General features: G+C 45.6%; 1 protein-coding gene across 17 annotated transcripts in view; it reads left to right on the top strand.

The window, feature by feature from the left end:
- LOC106561640 (neuronal cell adhesion molecule) overlaps nucleotides 1-23922 on the top strand; it is a 155877-nt gene that overhangs the window by 43428 nt on the left and 88527 nt on the right. Inside the window, exon 1 of one of the 17 annotated variants that reach the window (XM_014125770.3) lies at nucleotides 14022-14176. The exons of the other annotated variants lie outside the window; for them this stretch is intronic. The gene's annotated coding sequence lies outside the window, so the exon portion shown is untranslated. Of the gene's footprint in view, nucleotides 1-14021; nucleotides 14177-23922 lie in introns of those variants that run through there. 17 annotated transcript variants of the gene reach the window in all.

The raw sequence follows: 23922 nt of genomic DNA, 5'->3' as shown, positions 1-23922 counted from the left end.
TCAGTTATTTATGTTTTACAAAGTTTCACGGATTTAATAAAATGTGGAACTACAACCACGCTGCACTTTGGTCTGCTCCTTTCGACAGCCATGACAGAATAACCCACCACAAAAGGACCAAGCAGCGTGGAAAGGAATGGATCTAGGAGGAAGTTCTGGACGGCAAGGGATCCTGGACATGGGAGGAGATCCAGGCAGGATGGGATCGCCTCCCATGGGAACAGGTGGAGGCAGCGAGAGCAGAGCGGCGACGAGAGGAGGAACTAGCCCGGCAACAAGGCAAGCACAAGAGGCAGCCCCAAAAAGGTTTTTGGGGGGCGATTGGCAGAGTCAGGTTGGAGACCTGAGCCAACTCCCCGTGCTTACTGTGGGGGGCGAGTGATTGAGCAAGCACCATGTTATGCTGAGATACGCACTGTGTCACCAGTGCGCAGCTACAGCCCGGTGCGCTCGGTGCAAGCTCCTCACAGGTGCCATGCTGGAGTTGGCATTCAGCCAGGAAGGAGTATGCCTGCTCAGCGTTCCTGGTCTCCGGTGCGTCTTCTCGGCCCAGGTTATCCTGCGCCAGCTCTACGCACGGTACCCCCAGTTCGCCAACACAAAACTGTGCGACCTGTCACAACGCCTCGCGCTTGTCGGGCTACGGAGGTTATCCAGCCAGGACGGGTTGTGCCAGCCATAAGCTCCAGATCTCCAGTGTGCCTCCACGACCCAGTATACCCTGTGCCTGCTCTGCGCACCTGGCCCCCGGCGACGCTCTCCAGTCTGGAGCCTCCAGCGACATTCCCTAGTCCAGAACTCCCAGCGACATTCCCTAGTCCGGTGAGACCTATTCCAGCTCCACAAATGAAGCCTCCAGCGACGCTCTCCAGTCCGGAGCCTCCAGCGACATTCCCTAGTCCAGAACTCCCAGCGACGTTCCCTAGTCTGGTGAGACCTATTCCAGCTCAACGAATGAAGCCTCCAGTGATGATCTATGGTCCGAAGCCTGTAGAGATGATCCATGGCAAGAAGCCTGTAGGGATGATCCATGGCCCGGAGCCTGTAGGGATGATCCATGGCAAGAAGCCTGTAGGGATGATCCATGGCCCGGAGCCTGTAGAGATGTTCCATGGCACGAAGCCTCCAGTGATGATCCATGGCGCGGAACCTGTAGTGATGATCCATGGCACGGAGCCTGCAGTGACGGTCCACAGTTCGGACCCTCCTGAGACGGCCTACAGTCCGGAACCTTCGGAGACGGTCCACAGTCTGGAACCTCCTGAGACGGCATACAGTCCAGAACCTCCTGAGACGACCTATAGTCCGGAACCTCCTGAGAAGTTCCCCAAGCCCAGAGTCTTCAGCGACGGCCTGCAGCCCAGAGTCTTCAGCGACGGCCTGCAGCCCAGAACCTCCAGCGGCGGCCTGCAGCCCAGAACCTCCAGCGGCGGCCTGCAGCCCAGAACCTCCAGCGACGATCTACAGTCCGGTTCCTCCGACGACGATCCACAGTCCGGTGGTACTAAAGCAGAGGGATCAGCGGGTGGAGGGGGGATTACGCCCTGAACCGGAGCTGCTTCCTCTGCTGGAGGTTAAGGTTATGTGGACTGCATTTGAGCCGCCATAGACAATTATCACCCTCCCTACCCTCCCTTTTGTTTTGTGGTTTCTTTTGTTGGTTTATGTTGCATTCGGAGTCTGCACTTTTGGGGGGGGAGTACTGTCACTTCCTGACCCTTGTAAGATGTCATTTGCTATAGTAGAGTAGGTCAGGGCGTGACAGGGGGTGTTTTGGGTGGTTTTCTATGTTTTCTATTTCTATGTTTTAAGTTTTTGTTTTTCTATTTTTATGTTGTTGTTTTTTTGGGTTGATCTCCAATTGGAGGCAGCTGGTCCTTGTTGTCTCTAATTGGAGATCATATTTAAGTAGGGGTTTTTTCTTCCTGTTTTTGTGTGTTATTTTCTTTTGAGTAGTGTTTGTTTCTCTCTGCGTCACGGTTTGTTGTTTTGTCATATTCAGTTATTTATGTTTTACAAAGTTTCACGGATTTAATAAAATGTGGAACTACAACCACGCTGCACTTTGGTCTGCTCCTTTCGACAGCCGTGACAGTCTTTGTCTTACACACCTGGTTTCAAGTCCCCAATTACTTGTTCGTTGTTTAACCCTCTGTTCCCCCATGTTTGTTTGAGTAATTGTTTATTGTATTGCGGTCCGTATTTGTGGCCTTGTATTTATACGACGAGTATTGTTATATTATTGAGTAAAATTGCTTACATTACTCATATGTGCTGTCCTGCGCCTGTCTCCTCTACACCAGCTACACACAGACGCATTATAGACAGCATTTTGCTGCCAGACTCAGCTTGAAAACACCGTTAGATTTTTTGATTAAAACTAAACATAATTTATGATGGTTTTATTTTACTTAGTCTTGCAGTCAAAAATAGTATTTTCAGTATAGTAAATTTAGTAACTAATTTGAATTACATTCACTAAATTGTTTTTCAATATTAACCTTAGTGTGTGCTTTACTGTCTGTTCTCTTGGCGCAGGCACCAGGTCAGTGGGGGCCGTTGGATTATATCACCTCTTTGTTCCTGTGCTGTCACCTGGATCAGGGGGCATGGAGTACGGCCTGGTGAGAGGAGAGGACAAGGGAGAGAGGAGAGAGAAGGGACTGGAGGGCTGGTAGGCAGTTTCTGCCTGGTCTGGTGTGTCTGTTCTTTATTTGCGTCAGGGAGCATGGAGAGTGGATACAGGATAGAGGAAAGAGAACAGGGGGGGGGGGGGGGGGGGGGGGGGGAGTTGGCATTGCCCCCAGTCAGTCTGCCTGGCCTGGGGCTGGTCTGGTCTCGGCCTGCCTGGTCTGGTCTCCCTCCACTGGTCCAAAGACAGAGACAGGCTGAGAGCATAGCAGAGCAGGCCAGCCAGCTTTCCCTTCACACACCTCTCCTCTCGCTCATCTCCCCAGGCTCACTGTTCACAACACACGCCAGATTCCCCTCCATCCCTCCCTCGTTCAGCTTCCTCAATCTCTATCTCAGTTTTACCTTATCTCCCTTTCTCTTGCCCTCTCTCTGCCTACCCCCTCAGTCTTTCTTGACCCCTCTTGACCCCCCACCATCCTTCTTTCTCATCTCTCCCTCACCCTCCCTGCTTACTCTCGCCCCTCTCTCTCTCCCTCACCCTCCTTGGCAATCTCTCCCACTAATTTGCTCAGTCAATCTCTCACCATATCTGCAAATCTTTTCTCACCCCTCCTACTCAGATCTGTCTGTTTCTCTTTCTCTGTATTCGTTATATCTGACCACCTTCTTTTTGTTCTGTGTAGGAGCCCATGTGCCCTTTGCCCTACAGTGCCTTTGGAAAGTATTCAGATCCGTTGACATTTCCCACATTTTGTTACATTACAGTCTTATTCTAAAATGGATTAAAACATGTTTTTTTTAAAAATCCTCAGCAATCTACACAATAGACCATAATGACAAAGCGAAAACAGGTTTTTGGAAAAAACTGAAATACCCTTTGCTATGAGACTCGAAATTGAGCTCAGGTGCATCCTGTTTCCATTGATCATCCTTGATATGAGTCTACAACTTGACTGGAGTCCACCTGTGGTACATTCAATTGATTGGACATGATTTGGAAGATACACACCTGTCTATATAAAGTCCCACAGTTGACAGTGCATGTCAGAGCAAAAACCAAGCCATGAGGTAGGAGGAATTGTCCGTAGAGCTCCGAGACAGGATTGTGTCGAGGCACAGATGTGGGGAAGTTACCAAAACATTTTTGCAGCATTGAAGGTCCCCAAGAACACAGTGGCCTCCATCATTCTTCAATGGAAGAAGTTTGGCACCACCAAAACTCTTCTTAGAGCTGGCCACCTGGCTAAACTGAGAAATCAGGGGAGAAGGGCCTTGATCAGGGAGGTGATCAAGAACCTGATGGTCTAGAGTTCATCTGTGGAGATGGGAGAAACTACCAGAAGGACAACCATCTCTGCAGCACTCCACCAATCAGGCCTTTATGGTAGATTGGCCAGACGGAAGCCACTCCTCAGTAAAATGCACATGACAGCCCACTTGGAGTTTACCTAAAGGCATCTTAAGACTCTCAGACCATGAGAAACAAGATTCTCTGGTCTGATGAAACCAAGATTTAACTCTTTGGCTTGAATGCTAAGCATCACGTCTGGAGGAAACCTGGCACCATCCAGTGCCAAACTACAAAAGGGAAGCACAGGGAAAGGGAAGCACAGCCGAGAGCTGCCCAGTGACACGAGCCTGCCAGATGAGCTAAACTACTTCTATGCTTGCTTCGAGGCAAATAACACTGAAACATGCATGAAAGCACCAGCTGTTCCGGAAGACTGTGTGATCACGCTCTCCGCAGCCGATGTGAGTAAGACCTTTAAACAGGTCAACGTTCACAAGGCCGCAGGGCCAGACGGATTACCAGGGCGTGTACTGCGAAAATGCGCTGACCAACTGGCAAGTGTCTTTACTGACATTTTCAATCTCTCCCTGTCCGAGTCTGTAATACCAACATGTTTTAAGCAGAGCACCATAGTCACTGTGCCCAAGAACACTAAGGTAACCTGCCTAAACGACTTCCGACCCGTAGCACTCACATCTGTAGCCATGAAGTGCCTTGAAAGGCTGGTCATGGCTCACATCAACACCATCATCCCAGAAACCCTAGACCCACTCCAATTTCCATACCGCTCCAACAGATCCACAATCTCCATTGCACACCACACTGCCCTTTCCCACCTGGACAAAAGGAACACCTATGTGAGAATGCTATTCATTGACTACAGCTCAGCGTTCAACACCATATTGCCCTCAAAGCTCATCAATACGCTAAGGTCCCTGGGACTAAACACCTCCCCCTGCAACTGGATCCTGGACTTCCTGACGGGCCGCCCCCCAGGTGGTAAGGGTAGGTAACAACACATCCGCCTCACTGATCCTCAACACAGGGGCCCCTCAGGGGTGCGTGCTCAGTCACCACCTGTACTCCCTTTTTACTTATGACTGCACGGCCAGGCATGACTCCAATACCATCATTAAATTTGCCGATGACACAACAGTTGTAGGCCTGATCACTGACAACGATGAGACAGCCTATAGGGAGGAGGTCAGTGACCTGGCCATGTGGTGCTAGGACAACAACCTCTCATTCAACGTGATCAAAACAAAGGAGATAATTGTGGACTACAGGAAAAAGAGGACCAAGCACGCCCCCATTCTCATCGACGGGGCTGCAGTGGAGCAGGTTGAGAGCTTCAAGTTCCTTGGCGTCCACATCACCAACAAACTAACATGGTCCAAGCACACCAAGACAGTCGTGAAGAGGGCACGACAAAACCTATTCCCCCTCAGGAGACTGAAAAGAGTTTGCATGGGTCCTCAGATCCTCAGAAGGTTCTACAGCTGCACGATCGAGAGCATCCTGACTGGTTGCATCACTGCCTAGTATGGCAACTGCTCGGCCTCCGACCGCAAGGCACTACAGAGGGTTGTGCAAACGGCCCAGTACATCAGGACCTCTATACCAGGAGGTGTCAGAGGAAGGCCCTAAAAATTGTCACTGACTCCAGCCACCCTAGTCACAGCCTGTTCTCTTTTCTACCGCACTGCAAGCGGTACCGGAGCGCCAAGTCTAGGTCCAAGAGGCTTCTAAACAGCTTCTACCCCCAAGCCATAAGACTCCTGAACATCTAGTCAAATGGCTACCCAGACTAATTTGCAGTGCCCCTCTCACCCCCTCTTTACACCACTGCTACTCTCTGTTGTCATCTATGCATAGTCACTTTAATAACTCTACCTACATGTACATACTACCTCAAATAACCGGTGACCCCGCACACTGATTCTGTATCGGTACCCCCCTTTATATTGTGTTGCTATTGTTATTTCGCTGCTGCTCTTTAATTACTTGTTACTTTTATCTCTTATTCTTATCTGTATTTTTTTGAAACTGCATTGTTGGTTAGGGGCTCGTAAGTAAGCATTTCACTGTAAGGTCTACCTGTTGGCGCATGTGACTAATAACATTTGATTTGATTTGATTTTAAAGGTGAAGCATGGTGGTGGCAGCATCATGTTGTGGGGATGTTTTTCAGAGGCAGGGACGGGGATACTAGTCAGGGTCGGAACGGAGCAAAGTTCAGAGAGATCCTTGATGAAAACCTGCTCCAGAGCACTCAGGACCTCAGACTGGGGCGAAGGTTCACCTTTCAACAGGACAACGACCCTAAGCACCCAGCCAAGACAACGCAGGAGTGGCTTCGGTCTCTGAATGTCTTTGAGTGGCCCAGCAAGAGCCCAGACTTGAACCAGATCCAACATCTCTGCAGAGACCTGAAAATAGCTGTGCAGCAACGCTCCCCATCCAACCTGACAGAGCTTGAGAAGATCTGCGGAGAAGAATGGGAGAAACTCCTCAAATACAGGTGTGCCAAGCTTGTAGCGTGATACCCAAGAAGACTCAATGCCGTAATCGCTGCCAAAGGTGCTTCAGCAAAGTACTGAGTAAAGGGTCTGAATACTTATGTAAATGTGATATTTCAGTTTTTTCTTTGTAATAAAGGTGCAAACATTTATAAAAACCTGTTTTTGCTTTGTCGTTATGGGGTATTGTGTGAATATTTATGGGGGAAAATACAATTTAATACATTTTAGAATACGGCTGTAACTTACTAACAAAATGTGGAAAAAGTCAAGGGGTCTCAATACTTTCCGAAGGCACACGGTAGATATTGTGCATTTGCTGCAATACTGATGGTTAGACTCCTTCTTATAATTTTTCTCTTGGCAGTTGTTGACCATCTGCTTTCTTTTAGCATCTGAAGCGTGTGCATTCTGTACGGTGTGTGTGTGGTAGAGTACTTTTAATTAGAATAAACAAGGTTTTAAAAAGCCCTTTTCAAGGACCAAGATGATCAGTTATTCTCTGACTCTTTAAAGGTTCACTGGCTGCTGTGCTGATTAGTATCTTTTACCAGTTTGGGGGTCAGAAAGGTTCAGTTTCCAAGTAGATCAAAACTCCATTAGGATTCCAGGTACGCAGCCTGAATAGTCGTACTTAGTTCCCAAGGTTACATAGGTAATGTCCTTTCACTGAATGCATGCCATTTCTACAGGAGTTTTAGTGCATCACCTTGCATACACACACAATGATTTTGAGTATACGTGTGCTTTTGTGTGTGTGTGTGTGTGTGTGTGTGTGTGTGGGTGGGGGGGCGTGTGTGTGTGTGTGTGCGTGTGCGTGTGCGTGTGTGCGTGCACGCGCGTGCGTGAGTGTGTGTGTGTGTATGGGTTCTTTAACATTTCGGGGGGTGGTATGGAGAGGAGACAGGTGGTGTCAGAGCTGGCATCTCAGTGTTACTGAGAAGATGAAGAGGAGGAGAGGAGAAGTAATTTCCTTCCCGCTGTAACAACACACTCTTCAACATGGCCTCGTGCTTCATGATAAAGCTCCACCATGCAACCTTGGTCACCTTCAGCTGGTGCAGCTCCTGTTGCAGTTTATACAGCCTCCCAGTTTATACAGCCTCCCACTTTATACAGCCTCCCAGTTTATACAGCCTCCCAGTTTATACAGCGTCCCAGTTTATACAGCCTCCCAGTTTACACAGCCTCCCAGTTTACACAGCCTCCCAGTTTATACAGTCTCCCAGTTTATACAGCCTCCCAGTTTACACAGCCTCCCAGTTTATACAGCCTCCCAGTTTACACAGCCTCCCAGTTTACACAGCCTCCCAGTTTATACAGCCTCCCAGTTTATACAGCCTCCCAGTTTACACAGCCTCCCAGTTTACACAGCTTCCCAGTTTATACAGCCTCCCAGTTTACACAGCCTCCCAGTTTACAAAGCCTCCCAGTTTACACAGCCTCCCAGTTTACACAGCCTCCCAGTTTATACAGCCTCCCAGTTTACACAGCCTCCCAGTTTATACAGCCTCCCAGTTTATACAGCCTCCCAGTTTGTACAGCCTCCCAGTTTACACAGCCTCCCAGTTTACACAGCCTCCCAGTTTATACAGCCTCCCAGTTTGTACAGCCAAGTCAATTAGCCAGCCACTCTAATGTGTATGAAGAGATGTGCAGTGTGTGAGTGCTAAAGGGCTTCTATTGAGGCTCCTGTGTGTGTGTGTGTGTGTGTGTGTGTGTGTGGTGTGTGGGGGGGGGGGGGGGGGGGGGGGGCGTGTCAGTATCCTCTCTAGTATATACGGTTGTAGACCAGTGTTTGTCTCTGATGATGGTTAATCAACAGGCTGGGTGATGCTCGCTAGGTAGCATCTATCACACACTTCCCAGTTCTATCACACACTTCCCAGTAAAGGAACATTGGACTCTTGTGGAAAGCTACTCTGTAGACCTACTGTACACACACACACCACACACACACACACACACACACACACACACACACACACACACACACACACACACACACACACACACACACACACACACACACACACACACACACACACACACACACACACACACACACACACACACACACACGCTGTGCTCACTAGACCAGGGCTGATCTTCTTATGGCAGCATGTAGGACAGGGGCCTCACACAGCACAGCAGGCTCTTTCCCCTCTGCACTGTGTGCTACGGCAGAAGTGTGTGTGTGTTCCCTCTCTCCTCTGGTCTTCATGGTACTGCAGAAATCACTTGGAACACTTTTATATCCCCTGTGTCTCTTCAGCTGTGGTCTCTCAAGATCTGAGGACAAAGATATTGTACTGTACAAGACAAAATATCAACTAGAATATCCACATTTTCTGTGCGTTGTTTACTTCTATGGGAACCATTATTTAAGTAGCCTGGTCTCAGATCTGTTTGCCAGCTCCTGTGGTCATTGTCACCCCAGGCAGGCTAGTCTTTGATTGTTTCTCCTACAGTTGTATAATGGTCTCATTCAATCTGACAAAAAATGTTGATAGTGTAGCTTCCAGGGTCATTCTCATCTCAACCATTACCATATGAATGTCAGCCATATTGCCGCATACTGGCTGCCCATAATGTTGGCAAGTGACCCAGTCCCTGTGGTGGAGGTCCTACTGAGAAGCTTATAAAGGGCTGGCACTTTGGAAAGACAATAATGTTGTTCTGTTAGTTAACCAAGACAGGGATCTCTATTCTGATTGAGTTGGCAGTGATAGCTCTCGTGCTACAGATCTACGTTAGTATGAGCTACTAATAATATCACATCATCTAATTGAGATGGTTGCCAGAGTACAGATACATTCACAGTAAAGCAAATTTGCCTTCATCTAAACGCTACATAAAAACTTAACAAACACAGTAACTTGTTTGCAAATTTGCCTTCTGGTTAGAAGGACTCCAGTCCTTCCAGTCCTTGTCGGAGTTCTTGTTAACCAGTCTATTTGAGTAAAAGAGAGAAATACGATGCAGGCCCTTAACCTCAGTGGTTAGTCTGCTGGCTGTGGGGGGTAAACCTTTTCTATTCAAAAGGAACTGCGTGTTCTTCATGTTTTACTGCCTGCACCCTCTCTCTCTCCCTCTCTCTCTCTCCCCCCTCTCTTTCTTTATCTCTCTCTCTATTCCCCCTCTGTCTCTCTCCACCTCCTAGAGTCTGTGCTCTCCATCTCTCTCTCCCTCTTGTCCGCGACATGTTAACACTCCATCTCTGACAGTGAACCTCATAGTACCATGGAAACCAATCAGACCTATTCTACCGCTGTGTATGTGTGTTTGCGCTCGCCAGCATCTCTCTGTGTGTGTATGCCTGCGTGCATGCTATTGCACACACCTTTGCATGTGTTTGTGTGTGTGGAGGCAGGGACAGAAGACTTGTTCAGATTTAAACAGCCCTTAGAGCAGTCGATGCCATCTCGACAGGCCTCTTTCTGTAATTCATGTAAATTCCCTTAAGAACTCCACCTCATTGTCTAGCCCATTGTTCCTATGCTGAACCACAGCCCTAAGTCATCAATTATGTGTAACTGTGTGTAATTCTAAAGCTGACATTCCTGCCAACGTACAGACAATTACTGTTCACCAGATAACCTTCGCAAATTAAGGTAATTATTGTCATTGGAGGGATTATTGTTGACAGTAGATTCATAAATCGTTGAAATTAGACATCACCATAATCATTGAACGTGGAGAGTTTAAATAAAGTTAACAAGGGTTAGCTTTATAAGACAACAAAGGGTATGATTACACCCTGGGATACACAGTAATGCACGTTTTATCACGTTAATGTGGTGTTAATTTAATACTACTTAATACAATATAAATGGCAAACATCTAACCAACAACACAGGTGCTCTATGAGGAAAAGTATCTAAAACGATTACATTATGTGGTTATTTTACTACGCTGTTTGTTTGTACAACGTAAATAAACACCGCAACAACCATAGAAAATCTGTTTTAAGAAGCAACAATCCATCTAAAAAGAGAGTTAAGAATCCCTAAATCACGTGTTGTTTCTGTCTTCGATTGACAACACTGAAGCATTTCAACAAGTGCCCCCCCCATCCTGCTCCAATCCCCTTGAGAGAACCAAGCCTCGTATTCTCTACTCTGAATAGAGAGAACCCCATAGGAAACCTCTCCTCTATCCAACGCAGGCATGCACGCGCGCGAACACCCCCCCCACACACACCCCCCCCACCCACCCCACACATACACCCCACCACATACACCCCACACATATCATTCCTGTTAAAACGACTTTAGCTCGCCCGATCGCATGCCTGAACTTCGTTCTGTTAAAAGTTGCCATTGAAATATGCACCAGTTGCCATTGAAATATTGTCCTTCCATTGCTTCTGTGACAAAGCCCAGGGAGGGTGCCCACAGCAACACAGTGTGAGTCTCAGGGAGCCAATGGGCCTTCAGGGTCCTCCCAGAGTCTGTGCTCAACAGAGTCAGTGTGCAGACGTAATGCCTATTAGACCTGCTCAATCACCAGGCATATACTCAATGAAGTATGGCCTTTTCATTCATTTCATAGCACAATCCAAACCTCATAACTATCAATCATCTTTCTGAAAGTTGTCAGGAGACTCTGGACACAGGAATGAATGAATAATGCTTTTATTTATAAAATATTCTACGCTAATGGGATGCCATGCAGAGAAGGCGAGATTCTGGGAAAATATATACAGGGAAATGTATGGTGTGTTATAAAGCTGTTACATTTCAATACAAAGCATTGGTTTCAGATCTCCTGATAATCAGTGAAGCGATGGAAACCTACAGGCAATCCTAGTGCAGTATGAATCTATTTGAAATGTGACGTAAAATATGGAAGAGATCATATGGTATAGATAATAAAATAAGCTATAGATATGGTATAAATCATAGTGGTATACTGTATATAGCTCTACATTCCAGTGCAGTGCATTGCATTGCTTTTGTATCTCTTCTTGATGACCAGGGAAGCAGTGAAAACCTGTATGCAATCCTACCGCAGCATCAGGGTACGATTATCAAACGATAGAATTAAGCAATAAGGCTCGAGGGTGTGTGGTATATGGCCGATATACCACGGCTAAGGGCTGTTCTTATGCATTACGCAACTCAGAGTGCCTGGATACAGCCCTTAGCCTTGTTATGTTGGCAATACACCACAAACCTTCGAGGTGCCTTATTGCTATTATAAACTGGTTACCAACGTAATTAGAGCAGTAAAAATAAATGTTTTGTCATACCCGTGGTATACGATCTGATATACCATGGCTGTCAGCCAATCAGCATTCAGGGCTCGAACCACCCAGTTTATAATGGGGTACAGATACATTCCAGTGCAGTGAAGCAGGGAAAACCGGAAGGCTAATGGTTATATGGGAATATGGTAGAACTGATATGCTGCTAGCAATGACATGCAACAGTGATCAGGTAATGAAGCCATTGGCAATGCTCCTTCCATAGAGAAGTGGATTCCTATGGCTATCCACTTTCCACTATCCAGCCAATATAGCTGTCTCCTAACCCAACATAGAAGCTAGGAACAACAATGGAGAGAGAAAGGAACAGAGAGAGAGAGAGAGACACACATATAGAGACAGAGAGAGAGAGAGAGACAGAGAGAGAGTAATCACTTGAGAGAGAGAAACACACATAGAGAGTAATCACTTGAGAGAGAGAAACACACATAGAGAGTAATCACTTGAGAGAGAGAAACACACATAGAGAGTAATCACTTGAGAGAGAGAAACACACATAGAGAGTAATCACTTGAGAGAGAGAAACACACATAGAGAGTAATCACTTGAGAGAGAGAAACACACATAGAGAGTAATCACTTGAGAGAGAAACACACATAGAGAGTAATCACTTGAGAGAGAAACACACATAGAGAGTAATCACTTGAGAGAGAGAAACACACACAGAGAGTAATCACTTGAGAGAGAGAAACACACACAGAGAGTAATCACTTGAGAGAGAGAAACACACATAGAGAGTAATCACTTGAGAGAGAGAAACACACATAGAGAGTAATCACTTGAGAGAGAGAAACACACATAGAGAGTAATCACTTGAGAGAGAGAAACACACATAGAGAGTAATCACTTGAGAGAGAGAAACACACAGAGAGAGTAATCACTTGAGAGAGAGATGTTGAGTTGTGAGAGTGATGGTGAAAAACTAAGTTGTAGGCGCCATTTGTTCAGTTCAGTTCAGACCCCTCGGACAGTGAGCTTTGAGACAGATTATGTTGCATTTTCACTGCTTTTGTGAAGGGAGGAGTATTATTCTGGGTTGGGGAGGACACAGAATAGTGACTCTTTCAAAGGGAGAGCTCCCTGCCATTGTTGCCTGCTGCAACCATAGCTAACGAACTTCAAAAGGCTTTTTCAAACCTATTCTTATAAATGGCTGCAATAATACCACTGTGAGAGGAGTGGGCAATAAACTTCCTGTTGGCTAAATCAAGTAGATTAGATGTCATAGGATGGGCCATCTGTTGAGTGTAGGTGACCACTTTACTTCCTCTGTAGGCTGTCTTCAGGTTGGATGATTGGATTAGAACGGAAGGAAGTTGTTTGTTTTTGCCTCTGGCTATTTTCTTTTATCTTGTTGAAGTACTGTATAGCTATAGCAAGTACTTTTACAGTTAGCTAGAACAACAGGAGGGGATTTGAGGAAGCTGTTTCCTGTTGGTTGGTGACAGAAATATGCACTGACTGACTGTCAGTGCATCCAACATTTATTTGATTTTTTAACCACTTTTTTTTCTCCCCAATTTCGTGATATCCAATTATGATCTTGTCTCATTGCTGCAACTCCCCAACGGGCTCAGGAGAGGTGAAGGTCGAGTCATGCGTCCTCCGTAACATGACCCGCCAAACCGCTCTTCTTAATACCCGCCCGCTTAACCAGGAAGCCAGCCACACCAGTGTGTCGGAGGAAACACCGTTCAACTGACAACCGAAGTAAGCTTGCAGGCGTCCAGCCCACCACAAGGAGTCGCTAGAATGCGATGAGCCAAGTAAACCCCCCCGGCCAAACCCTCCCCTAACGCAGACAACGCTGGGCCAATTGTGCGCCGACCCATGGGACTCCCGGTCACGGCCGGTTGTGACACAGCCTGGGATCGAACCTGGTTCTGTAGTGACGCCTCAAGCACTGCGATGCAGTGCCTTAAACAGCTGCACCACTCGGGAGGCATTTGCTTTGCATGGTAAATTCATGAATATTGTCTTCTTGTCTTCCAATTATCTGACAGGCATGTGTGATGTACCATCCCAAAAATATTTTGCCAGAATTGAAAGGATAAAGGAACTGGCTGAAAAAACCCTGCCACTCAGTTTATTCTAGCAGCATTCATTTGATACCAGGAAATGTTTAACCCCTATTGTAGAGAGACAAAGGGTTGTTTTAATCCCACTGTGAGAGTAGGAGGGAGGGAGGTAGGGAGGGAGGAGGGTCAGGGAGGGAGGGGGACAGGTTTGAGGAGGAGGAGGCGAGGCGGAGGTGGGTGTGTCTGTGAAACATGCCCCCTCGCTCTCACTGTTACTCTAGCAGTGTTAGTTCCACCAGACAAACACAACGCGGTATACACAGCCACTGGGAACTTTGCGCTTTCAAACACACAGGACACACACACTGGACACACACACACACACCGGACACACACACACACACTCTGGGAAGATTTGTTCTTGCAGACCGCAGCAGAGAGACAGGTAATGTCAAATCTAATGTTATTTTTCACATGCTTCGTTAAACAACAGGTTTAGACGAACAGTGAAATGCTTACTTACGGGGCCCTTCCCAACAACGCAGAGAGAAAGAAAATACAGAAATAATAGAAAAGTAATAATACATAATAATAAAAGCAGTAGTACCTAGTCGATGTGCAGGGGTACGAGGTAATTGAGGTAGATATGTAAATATATCTAGAAATAAAGTGACTAAGCAACAGGATAGATAAACAGTAGCAGCAGTGTATGTGATGAGTCAATGTAATGTAACCTCAGCGGGTTCTTGGGGCCTTTGGGGCCATAGAACTGTAATGGTATCTATTGAAAACGTAGCCTGTTTACAGATTGCTTGAGTACATTCTGTATGCTTTGAGTTAGTAGTCCGTGCTTGGCATAATGTTTTCTTCTCTGAAGGCGTTTTTCACGGTGTCATTAGGATTCTGAATACCCTGGATTTCCACCAGCAGCATATCAAAATGTCAACGTTTTTTTGTTGTTGCTGAATATCAACTCATTATTATTATTATTATTATTATGATGATGGAGGGTTGTGTGGGAGAGAAACACTCGTAGCTCTGAGTTATGGAGTCACGTTCCCTTAATGTAAATTCATGAATGAAAGTGTGATGGATACAATTCTTTCTCGTCCTCTTTGGCTGGTAATGATACTGTTAGGAGAGAGAGGAGTCTGATTATGCTACTGTGTTAGAGAGAGAGAGAGAGAGAGAGAGAGAGAGAGAGAGAGAGAGAGGAGGCTGGTAATGATACTGTGTTAGAGAGAGAGAGAGGAGGCTGGTAATGATACTGTTAGGAGAGAGAGGAGTCTGATTATGATACTGTGTTAGAGAGAGAGAGGAGGTTGGTAATGATACTGTGTTAGAGAGAGAGAGAGGAGGCTGGTAATGATACTGTGTTAGAGAGAGAGAGGAGGATGGTAATGATACTGTGTTAGAGAGAGCGAGGAGGCTGGTAATGATACTGTGTTAGAGAGAGAGAGAGAGAGAGGAGGCTGGTAATGATACTGTGTTAGAGAGAGAGAGAGGAGGCTGATTATGATACTGTGTTAGAGAGAGAGAGGAGGCTGGTAATGATACTGTGTTAGAGAGAGAGAGAGGAGGCTGGTAATGATACTGTGTTAGAGAGAGAGAGAGAGAGAGAGAGAGGAGGCTGGTAATGATACTGTGTTAGAGAGAGAGAGAGGAGGCTGGTAATGATACTGTGTTAGAGAGAGAGAGAGGAGGCTGGTAATGATACTGTGTTAGAGAGAGAGAGGAGGTTGGTAATGATACTATGTTAGAGAGAGAGAGAGAGGAGGCTGGTAATGATACTGTGTTAGAGAGAGAGATGTATCTGCTTCTTCACGCTCTGATATTCCCTCTCTCTCGTTAGAAACCCTGCAGCCACAGGCAGGCTGCAGTGCTGCAGAAAGAAGCTCTCATCTCCTCTCTGTTGTTGTTTGATGCAGATTAAAATCTTAACTTGATCACTCTTTTGTCGCAGAACATTTTCCTACTGGATCAGGAAATTCAAATGAGCTTTGTGAGTCCCTGAAAAAGAGCAGTTCCCTTTCTCTCCATGCGGGGGATCAGGGTTTGCTATAAAAATCCTTTACTCTCTCGCAACAAACACTAGGCCTAGGTCCTATTGCTGCAACATGCAGCCATACTAATCAACAACCGTTGTTTAATATGCAGTAGCTTAATAACACAAGATATATATTGGTTTCCACTAGAATCTTCTCAGAGCTTGTCTGCAGCACTGAGACTCCAGAGTTTCTAATGAGAGAGAAGAGATATCAGAGAGTGAAGAAGCAGATACCTCTCTCTCTCTCTAACACAGTATCATTACCAGCCTCCTCTCTCTCTCTAACACAGTATCATTACCAGCCTCCTCTCTCTCTCTCTAACACAGTATCATTACCAGCCTCCTGTCTCTCTCTCTAACACAGTATCATTACCAGCCTCCTCTCTCTCTCTCTAACACAGTATCATTACCAGCCTCCTCTCTCTCTCTCTAACGCAGTATCATTACCAGCCTCCTCTCTCTCTCTCTAACACAGTATCATTACCAGCCTCCTCTCTCGCTCTCTCTAACGCCAGTAGCATTACCAGCCTCCTCTCTCTCTCTCTAACACAGTATCATTACCAGCCTCCTCTCTCTCTCTCTCTAACACAGTAGCATTACCAGCCTCCTCTCTTTCTCTCTCTAACACAGTAGCATTACCAGCCTCCTCTCTCTCTCTAACACAGCTTCTGACGTCATTTCAAGTTTTTTGGGGAAATTCTTTCCAATGTGTCAAGTAATTATCTTTTTGTTTTCTCATGATTTGGTTGGGTCTAATTGTGTTGCTGTCCTGGGGCTCTGTGGGGTCTGTTTGTGTTTGTGAACAAAGCACCAGGACCAGCTTGCTTAGGGGACTCTTCTCCAGGTTCACCTCTCTGTAGGTGATGACTTTGTTCTGGAAGATTTGGGAATTGCTCCCTTTTAGGTGGTTTCTGGATTCTGATCATTAGCGGGTATCGGCCTAATTCTGCTCTGCATGCGTTATTTGGTGTTTTACCTTGTACACAGAGAATATTTTTGCAGAATACTGAATGCAGAGTCTCAATTTGGTGTTTGTCCCATTTTGTGAATTATTGGTTGGTGAGCGGACCCCAGACCTCACAACCATAAATGGCAATGGGTTATATAACTGATTCAAGTATTTTTAGCCAGATCCTAATTGGTATGTCGAATTTGATGTTCCATTTGATGGCATAGAAGGCCCTTCTTGCCTTGTCTCTCAGATTGTTCACAGCTTTGTGGAAGTTACCTGTGGTGCTGATGTTTAGGCCGAGGAATGTATAGTTTTTTGTGTGCTCTAGGGCAATGGTTCCCAAACTTTTTATAGTCCTGTACCCCTTCAAATATTTAACCTCCAGCTGCTTACCCGCTATAGCACCAGGGTTATTAAACATAAGAATGAGTGTGAGTTTTTGTCACAACCCGACTCAAGGGAAGTCACAAAGAGCTCTTATAGGACCAGGGCACAAATAATAATATAATAATAATCAATAATTTTGCTCTTTATTTAACCATCTTACATATAAATCCTTATTCGTTCATCGAAAATTGTGAATAACTCACCACAGGTTAATGAGAAGGGTGTGCTTGAAAGGATGCACATAACTCTGCAATAACTCTGTGCCTGTATTTAGTTTTCATGCTAGTGAGGGCTGAGAATCCACTCTCACATCGGTACGTGGTTGCAAAGGGCATCAGTGTCTTAACAGTGTGATTTGCCAAGGCAGGATACTCTGAGCACAGCCCAATCCAGAAATCTGATAGTGGCTTCTGATTAAATTTTCACAGAACCGCTTGCTGCAATTTTGATGAGGCTCTCTTGTTCAGATATCAGTAAGTGGACTGGAGGCAGGGCATGAAAGAGATAACGAATCCAGTTGTTTGTGTCGTCCGTTTCAGGAAAGTACCTGTGTAATTGCGCACCCAACTCACTCAGGTGCTTCGCTGTATCACATTTGACATTGTCCGTAAGCTTGAGTTAATTGGCACACAAAAATTCATACAATGATGGAATGACCTGTGTGTTGTCCTTGTTAATGCAGACAGAGAAGAGCTCCAACTTCTTAATCATAACCTCAGTTTTGTCCCGCACATTGAATATAGTTGCGTAGAGTCCCTGTAATCCTAGATTCAGATCATTCAGGCGAGAAAAAACATCACCCAGATAGGCCAGTCGTGTGAGAAACTCGTCATCATGCAAGCGGTCAGACAAGTGAAACTTATGGTCAGTAAAGAAAACTTTAAACTTGTCTCTCAATAAAAAAAAATGTGTCAACACTTTGCCCCATGATAACCGCCGCACTTCTGTATGTTGTAAAAGTGTTACATGGTCGCCGCCCATATCATTGCATAAGGCAGAAAATACACGAGAGTTCAGGGGCCTTACCTTCACAAAGTTAACCATTTTCACTGTAGTGTTCATAATGTCTTTCAAGCTGTCAGGCATTCCCTTGGCAGCAAGAGCCTCTCGGTGGATGCTCCAGTGTACCCAAGTGGTATCGGGAGCAACTGTGTGTGTGTGCGTTACCACTCCACTATGTCTCCCTGTCATGGCTTTTGCACCATCAGTACAGATACCAACATGACCAGCAGCTACGTTTGTCTACATACGGACCGTTAGTGAAATTCTCGCGAGAGAGTAACGGTTAATTATTTGACTAGGCTACTTTATTTTTGTCTTACTGAGATTTACTATCAGTGCCCATCAGCAAACAGTAGACATTTGACTTCAGATTCTAGTAGGGTGAGGCCGGGTGCTGCAGACTGTTCTAGTGCCCTCGCCAATTCGTTGATATATATGTTGAAGAGGGTGGGGCTTAACCTGCATCCCTGTCTCACCCACTGGCCCTGTGGAAAGAAATGTATGTGTTTTTTGCCAATTTTAACCACACACTTGTTGTTTGTGTACATGGATTTTATAATGTCATATGTTTTTCCCCCAACACCACTATCCATCAATTTGTGTAGCAGGCCGCTGTGCCAAATTAAGTAATCTCTCCCTCTCTCTGCGTCTCTCTCTCTCTGCATCTCTCTCTGCCGCTCTGTCTCTGTCGATTTCTCTCTATTTCTGTCTCTCTCTATTTCTGTCTCTCTCTCTGTGTATCTCTGTATCTCTGTCTCTCTGTCTCTCTCTGTCTCTCTCTCTGTCTCTCTCTCTTTTTGTATCTCTCTCAGCCTCTGTTTCTCTCTCTTTCTGTCTCTCTCTATGTCTCTCTTTCTGTATCTCTCTCTGCCTCTCTCTCTGCATCTTTGTCTTCCTCTCTGGCACTACCCTAACAGCAGTGGACCATGCATTCTCAAATTGTCGATAGTATGAAAGAGAGAGAGAGAGAGAGAGAGAGAGAGAGAGAGAGAGAGAGAGAGAGAGAGAGAGAGAGAGAGAGAGAGAGAGAGAGAGAGAGAGAGAGAGAGAGAGAGAGAGAGACAGAGAGAGAGACAGAGACAGAGAGAGAGAGAGAGAGAGAGAGCTTGTGTCATAGTAATTGCTCTTCTGCAGGTAGTGTAAAAGCAGGATGGTGGGAATATGGTAATGCAGTGTTTAGGAGGGTTAGAACTGAAGTGGGAGAGAGTTTGAGTGGGTGCTTTTGGCACACAGATTTCCCATGTAGAATAAAAAAAAGTGGTATCTTAGTTATTGCCATTCAGTTCACACAGTGATTGCATACTGGTAGGATAATGGCAGAATGTTGTTGCAGTTTGGGGGAGTGATTTAAAATGGGAACAGAGTGGTTTATGCTCTGAACTACTCCAGGCATTGTGTTTCTCCCTTGGAAGTGCTGCTAGCACCACTCTCTTACCAACTGAGTGCTTTTGGCATAGGAGTATTCTATGCATTGTGCCTCTCCCTATGAAACATTTTGTAGCCCACTAGTCCTCCTTTGTATCCACTCCTCCTATCTCCCATTGTCCTGTCTGTCTGTCTGTCTGTCTGTCTGTCTGTCTGTCTGTCTGTCTGTCTGTCTGTCTGTCTGTCTGTCTGTCTGTCTGTCTGTCTGTCTGTCTGTCTGTCTGTCTGTCTGTCTGTCTGTCTGTCTGTCTGTCTGTCTGTCTGTCTGTCTGTCTGTCTGTCTGTCTGTCTGTCTGTCTGTCTGTCTGTCTGTCTGTCTGTCTGTCTGCTATTTCTGTTCCACTTACCTTCAGCTCCATCTCAATCAACGTGGCAGCGGTGGTGGTGGAGAGACAGACCTGAGGTTAGCTGGGTGTTGTGTGGTGTCTGTCTAGCCTAAAGCTGCCGGTCTGGCTGTCGTTCAGTTTAAAGCTCAATCAAACACAGCTCAAATACTGGTACTGAACCCAGGTCTGCTAGCTAGCCGCCTGTCAACCTCTCTGCCTGTCTGTCTGCCTGTCTGTCTGCCTGTCTGTATGTGGGGGCGGTTGGTCTGCCTGACAGAATGACAAAGAAAAAAGGTTAATTGTGACATTTTGAATTTTTATTTCATGCTCTGAGATTCCGTGGTTCAGTGGATTGAGAGGTTGTTATAGGATTATTAATGAAGGTTAGATGAGTCCACGACACTCATAATCATGACTTATAAATGGTGGATCCATAAGCTCCTACCTACCACACATAGTACTACGTGAAGGTATCTCATACAGCCAAGACAGACAAAGTAAAACAATCTCATAGGATATAATACATATGCTTTCCTACACTAGGAGGTACTGTAGATTATATATTTTTTAAAGGAGGCTGAATGTTTCATGTTTGCTTTCCTATTACCATTTATCTGATGGAAATGTGGTAGAAAACAGTGTGTAGCTACACTACATGACCAAAAGTATGTGGACACCTGTGATTCCTCACACCAGTGAACTCATTCCACTGCTCCAGAGTCCAATGGCGGTGAGCTTTACACCACTCCAGGTGACGCTTGGCATTGCTTATAGTGATCTTAGGCTTATGTGTGGCTGGAAACCCATTTCATAAAGGTCCAAACGAACAGTTATTGTGCTGACGTTACTTCCAGAGGCAGTTTGGAACTCAGTAGTGAGTGTTGCAATCTGAGGACAGACGATTTTTACGCGCTACACGCTTCAGCCCTCGGTGGTCTCGTTCTGTGAGCTTCTGTGGCCTACCACTTCACGGGTGAGCTGTTGTTGCTCCTAGACATTTCCACTTCACAATAACAGCACTTACAGATGAACTGACTTGTTGGAAAGATGGCATGCTATGACGGTGCCACGTTGAAAGTCACTGAGCTCCTCACTAAGGACGTTCTACTGCCAATGTTTGTCCATGGAGATTGTTGGCTGTGTGCTCGATTTTATACACCTGTCAGCAACAGGTGTGGCTGAAATAAGCGAATCCACTAACTTGAAGGGTTGTCCACATACCTTTGTATACATATAGTGTATGTTGCCAGGGGAAACAAACAGCGGTGTATCACCACGGGGTCTCTGCAGCTCTCTGATATCAATATGCTGGAACTAATTGGATTGGCTTCTTCAATCATATTGGATATGGATTCCAGTAAGTGTCTTAGTGTTTACCGTGACATAGTTATTTGGAGAGAAGCCCTTGAGTCTCAGAAAAGCCTTCGGTTATGTAGCTAGCCTCACATATATACACACTCACACATATACACACAGATATACACTCACACCATACACACACACACAGTCACACATATACACACACACTCACACCATACACACATATATACACACACTCACACCATACACACACACACATTCACACCATACACACACCACACACACACACACACACACACACCACACACACACACACACACACACACACACACACACACACGGTGAGCTCTACACCTCTCCAGGTGATGCTTGGCATTGCGCATGGTGATCTTAGGCTTATGTGCAGCTGGAAACCCACACAAACTCACACCATACATACACACTCACACACTGAGATACTCACACACTCACACCATACACACATACACACACACACACACACACACACACACACACACACACACACACACACACACACACACACACACACACACACACACACACACACACACACACACACTCACACTCACACTCACACACACCATACACACATACACACACTCACACACGTCTTGTACATACATATGTAACCGATGTGAAATGGCTAGTTAGTTAGCGGTGGTGCGCGCTAGTAGCGTTTCAATCAGGTGATGTCACTCGCTCTGAGACCTTGAAGTAGTTGTTCCCCTTGCTCTGCAAGGGCCGCGGCTTTTGTGGAGCGATGGGTAACGATGCTTCGAGGGTGACTGTTGTCTGTGTGCAGAGGGTTCCTGGTTCGAGCCCAGGTTGGGGCGAGGAGAGGGACGGAAGCTATACTGTTACACATACATACAATCAGTGCGTTCAGAAAGTATTCAGACCCCTTGAGTTTTCCACATTTTGTTACGTTACAGCCTTATTCTAAAAGTAATTAAATAAAACCATTTCCCTATCAGTCTACACACAATACATAATGACAAAGCAAAAACTGTTTTTGAGAACATTTTGAAAATGTAAAAAACAGAAATACCATATTTACATATGTATGTGCATCCTGTTTCCATTGATCATCCTTGAGATGTTTCTACAACTTCACTGGAGTCCACCTATGGTACATTCAATTGATTGGACATGATTTGGAAGATACACACCTGTCTATATAAAGTCCCACAGTTGACAGTGCATGTCAGAGCAAAAACCAAGCCATAAGGTAGGAGGAATTATCCATAGAGCTCTGAGACAGGATTGTGTTGAGGCACATTTCTGGGGAAGGGTACCAAAAAATGGCTGCAGCATTGAAGGTCCCCAAGAACACAGTGAGTGGCCTCCATCATTCTTAAATAGAAGAAGTTTGGAACCACCAAGACTCTTCCTAGAGCTTGGTTAAGGAGGTGACCACGAACCCGATGGTCACACTGACAGAGCTCCAGAGTTCGTCTGGGAGAACCTTCCAGAAGGACAACCATCTCTGCAGCACACCACCAATCAGGGCTTTATGGTAGAGTGGCCAGATGGAAGCCACTGCTCAGTAAAAGGTACATGACAGCTCTCTTGGAGTTTGCCCAAAAGCACCTAAAGACTCTCAGACCATGAGAAACAAGATTATCTGGTCTGATGAAACCAAGATTGAACTCTTTGGTCTGAATGCCAAGCGTCACATCTGGAGGAAACCTGACACCATCCCTACGGTGAGGCATGGTGGTGGCAGCATCATGCTGTGGGTATGTTTTTCAGCGACGTCAGGATATAGGGAAAGATGAACGGAGCAAAGTACAGAGATCCTTGATGAAAACCTGCTCCAGAGCCTCAGGACCTCAGAGTGGGGCGAAGGTTCACCTTCCAACAGGACAACGACCCTAAGCACACAGCCAAGATAACACAGGAGTGGCTTCAGGTCTCTGAATGTTTATGAGTCACCCAGAGACCGGACTTGAACCCGATCCAACATCTCTGGAGAGACCTGAAAATAGCTGTGCAGCGACGCTCCCCATCCAACCTGACAGAGCTTGAGAGGATCTGCAGAGAAGAATGGGAGAAACTCCCCAAATACAGGCGTGCCAAGCTTGTAGCGTCAAACCCAAGAAGACTCGAGGCTGTAATCACTTCCAAAGGTGCTTCAACAAAGTACAGAGCAAAGGGTCTGGATACTTATGGAAATGTGAAATTTAATTTAGTTACATTTTTTATATTTTCTACATTTCAGAAAAAAAGTTTTTGCCTTTTTTTGGGGGGGGGGTATTGTGTGTAGATTGATAAAGAAAAAACATTAGTTTTTTCCATTTTCGAATAAGGCTGTAATGTAACCAAATGCGGAAAAAGTCAAGAGGTCTGAGTGCCTTCCGAATGCACTGTATATACATACATACATACATACATACACACATACATACATACATACATACATACATACATACATACATACATACATACATACATACATACATACATACATACATACATTAATACATACATACATACATACATACATACATACATACATACATACATACATACATACATACATACATACATACATACATACATACATACATACATACATACATACATACATACCTCAGATATGTGCTGTTTTCACTCCTTCCTTGCACAGTTGGACTGTTTCAAGTCCATTTCACAGTAGGAACATCAATGGTTTATGAAAGATTAGGCTGTGCTACACTGTGTAAAGATAT

Source organism: Salmo salar, chromosome 10 (assembly GCF_965601325.2).
Source record: "Salmo salar chromosome 10, fSalSal1, whole genome shotgun sequence".
NCBI classification, from domain to species: domain Eukaryota; kingdom Metazoa; phylum Chordata; class Actinopteri; order Salmoniformes; family Salmonidae; genus Salmo; species Salmo salar.
This window is presented reverse-complemented; position numbering and strand designations above follow the sequence as displayed.